The 4,134-nt window shown below is 28.4% G+C and overlaps 1 long non-coding RNA gene across 1 annotated transcript; it reads right to left on the bottom strand.

Moving 5' to 3' along the window:
• Positions 1-245: 245 nt before the first annotated feature.
• Positions 246-3,432, bottom strand: LOC136209783 (uncharacterized). Its single transcript, XR_010677666.1, has 2 exons — positions 3,354-3,432; positions 246-685 (listed from the first exon to the last, which is right to left on the bottom strand). It is a non-coding gene; the product is annotated as an uncharacterized lncRNA (long non-coding RNA).
• Between the last annotated feature and the right edge of the window lie 702 nt (positions 3,433-4,134).

The raw sequence follows: 4,134 nt of genomic DNA, 5'->3' as shown, positions 1-4,134 counted from the left end.
GCCCATTACTATTTTAATTTATGTAAATTACAGCACAACTGTATTTTAATTTTAAAGTTTTTTTTATGGTTCTTTAGCTTATTAATTAGCATAGTAACATGATTATTGATGAAAAGTAAAGAATGTGAATCCATAAAAATAACCTAATAAATGAGAAATTCTACTATGATACCGATCTATTGGACATCACCATAGAAACATGCCAATAAAGATAAAATCAAGTAACCATACAAAAAACGACAGAATAAAGTAAAAAAAAAATCGACGAGATTAATTATTAATTTTAAATTGCAACACAAATTCGATTACACTACAATATTATCAAACATAACAAACACAATCAGAAAGTCTGATTTTTATTCTCATAATTATCAGATGTAGAAAAGCAACACACTAGACGTTCTATTATTTGCCCCTTGTTAGTTAATTACTTAGAAGTAATAACAGTTATATCTGGGTTTTCTTCAAATTCTTTGACAAATGCTCCACCTTTGAGATTATCGTTAACATATATTGTTATATCGGGCGATTCTGTTTTATCAAAATTCTTCAATTTTTTGAAGTTGAGAGTTTCAGAAGTGTGACAGTTCGGTTTCAAGGCTACAATTTGTGGCATGCTCTCATATTCTTCAATTGCTTTCTGGTATTCACCCATATCTTTCCTTGCACCAATGATGTTAGATGTCTGTTTGCATAATAACATGCATATTTTAATAAAACTTTCATTAATTATATTATAAATAAAAGATAAACAATATTTAAACTAATCAGATAACTAAACTTTTTTTTCTTTTAACAATAAATTTAGGAGGGGTATATCAGTTTCGGGTTAAGAAAAGCTTATAGAAATTTAATTACAAATTGATTTATATATTGTTTTACTTATAGACACTCTAACAACAGAGAAATTATACAATACGCCATGTATACCATGTCACAGTATGACATGGTATGCCATGCCCAATGAATATTAGACACATAGGATTTTAATTAATTTTGATAATTAAAATATATTTTCCTTTCTCTTTGATTAATAGTACCTTCTGCCTCCTTCCTGCCGTCCCTTCTCCGCCGTGCAAATCCACCGACCCACACAAAGACATGGAGGAAACAATTATTTTCTGATTTCTTAAAAACATATTTTTGGTCTAATTGGTGGTCGAGCAGGATCTTCTTCTTTCATCGATGACACCAACAAGCCAATAAACGAAGTGCTTTTTTCATCGGCGACGGCGACATGCCAATAAATAAAGTGTTGTGGTGGAGAGAAGATTAAAGTAGGCACAGGTGAAATTCCAAAATTGGAGGTGATAGAAGAGACTCTGAGATGTAAATTACCCAATCTAATTGAAGAAGCCTTTTTGAGATTTCTGAGTGTTGAACTCGAATCTGGAAAAAGAACATGAATCTTAGAGTTGTTGAGAAGAAATTATATGGGTTTTATTTTTATTGGTTAAATTCTTAAATTTTCATAAGAAATCCACCTTCCATTTAGAAGATCCACCTCCGGCCAACAGAAGATTGAGACGAATTAAAACTAAAAATTATATGGGTTAATTTTTATGAGGTTCAGTTTTATAGATTTTTTATGCCGCCTCTTTCAATTCCTATTCTTTATAGAATTTTTCAGAAACAATTAACCCAGATAGGTTGCTGCTCTTCAATTAATGTTTAAAAAATCAGTATATAAATTGCAGTTTTTTTTGTTCTGTGCAATTTTCCAGATTTCATAGTTAGCCCATAAAGCTCCAAATGTTTCACTTATCCCATAAATATTCGTTTTCAAGTATTGTTCTAAAACAGATCACAATCTGCTTTTTTCTTTGATTTCCCACCGCCCTGTTCATCACGGGCATTTGGCTTCTTCCAACCTATTTGTTTCAATTCGTCGAATTAAGGGCTATCGCATTAAAGAAAAACTTAAGAACACAAGGAGTATAAAAGACCAATTGCATCAGAAACTCTATATAAACAAAAGCCAGATCCATGAGACAGTATAAAGAGATAAACTGAGAGAAGATTAATCTTTTTAGGACAGATGTAGAAAACAAAGAGGCAAGACGTGAAGAAGGAGGACTGCATAATTAGATCGTGATATTAGGGGGTGTTTTCTGTCTTTTAATGACTTTTTATGTGTTTAACACTTGTCATATTTTTATTGAGCTTGGCATACCACATCATCTATCCTAGATGGTATGCCAGGCACATACTAAAATTTCTTCTAACAACAACAACAAAAATCAAATCAAAAAAAATAATCACAGCAGTCGCTTTTTTATAAAAAAAAATATATATATTATATATGCAAGTATTATTTTAGATACCAATTTGCCCACTTTTATTCCCCTAAAGTTAGAGCTAGAAATTGTCAGATTCTATTTATGAATAAATATTCATATGAATTTTTTTAAGGGTTAATTTAAAATAAAAAAGCTATGATTTTGCACATTTACAAATAGATATTTGTGGTTTTTAAAAAAAAAAATCAGAGAATTGAGGTTTTTTCTCATTCACAAATCAAAGACTTTTAGGTTGTCACTGACAATTTGACCGTTGTTGAACCTCAAATTAGAAAATTCCAATAAGTGATTATATTCTAAGCAACATTCTAGTTTTGAGGTCATTTAACTGTAGTTTGGTTAAAAGATACAAATTTAATTTTTAGAGAGAGAAAACTCCAAAATGATGAGTTTGAAAAATAAAAAATGTGATTTTATAGTAAATATGATACTAATAAACAATTTTAATTCTTTGAATTTTCTAATTTGATGTTATCGACAGTCACATTAGTAATGTCAACGTAAAAGTTTTTGATTTATAAATGGAAAAAAAATCTTAGTTCTCCATTTTTAACCAAAAAACCTACATACACTCATCTATAAATTAGTGAAATTACGTGGCTTTTTTTAAACACTTTTAATATCCAACTTCACATTCTAATAAACAGATTTTTTTTTCCTCCACTTTAATTAACTCAATAACAATCCTTTTGAATTGAAATATTTTATCTTTCCTGACCAAAAGAAAAGAAGTTGAAACTTTTCAATTGTGTGATTAATCAGAAACTCAAAATTTTACTTTACTTCCAGTAACTAAAAAGGTTGGATGAAAAGAAGAGTAAATTACATCATGACAATTTAATTTCACTTTCATAATAATATTGTGATTACTCAATTTTAGAACTGGACATAAAAATCTCTCTCTTTACTAAATTTTATATAGAAATCGAAGGTTAAAGCACTTCTATATTAATAAAGAATAAAATGGAGTAATTCTGATGTTGGATTTTAAAGTGGAGTGGTAACTATATTAGTAATTACACAAATTGAATGGCTAATGAAAGGAATGCTTACCAAAAGAAGAGAGAAGAGGATGAAGAAAGCCAAGTAGGATCCCATTTTTCTTTTTCCTTTAACTGAAAGTAGTACAAAAATTTAGAATGATTCACCTTCTAATTCCCTCTCTATATATAGAGATATAAATATGTAAGAAGGAAAATAAGAAAAATAAAAAAAATGGATCCATGCACATGGCCAAGACCAGGGCCGGCTGCCTAGGCGGCCGGGCCTCCGACTTACGGGGTCTTTGATCGGAATTATTTTTAAATTTGATAATTATTAACAAAAGTATGGTTAAAAGGAATATAGATTTATATATATAATAAAAAATACTATTAGGCTGAATGGTAAAGACATAATGAAGATGATTATAAGGGTGAGAGTTCAATTTCTTGGATTAGCAATTTTTTTGTTCACATTTTCTCTTATTTTTTCTTTCATTCTTTGACAACACGAATGTATAAATTATTACTTTGTTATTTTTAAATTTTTTATTTTTTTATAAATTACAAAATGAAATTCAATTATGAATTACAATTTATAATTTGGTGCAAAATATTATTTAGACTCTGATTTATTTAAAATTTTAATATTTGACCAATTTTTTTTTTATAAATTACAAGATGAAATTCAATTATGAATTACAATTTGTAATTTGGTGCAAAATGTTATAGAGACAGCTCTAACCAAGACTTTGGTTTCCCTTACAATAATTTTAAATTATACGTAAATGTTAAATCTTGTAATTTTACATATTTACAAGGACGTTTTCATTATTTAAAAGTTTATAAATATA

The sequence above is a fragment of the Euphorbia lathyris genome, chromosome 10 (assembly GCF_963576675.1).
Source record: "Euphorbia lathyris chromosome 10, ddEupLath1.1, whole genome shotgun sequence".
Classification (NCBI taxonomy): Eukaryota; Viridiplantae; Streptophyta; class Magnoliopsida; order Malpighiales; family Euphorbiaceae; genus Euphorbia; species Euphorbia lathyris.
The sequence above is the reverse complement of the archived record's forward strand: the minus strand, read 5'-3'. Positions and strand labels throughout refer to the sequence as shown.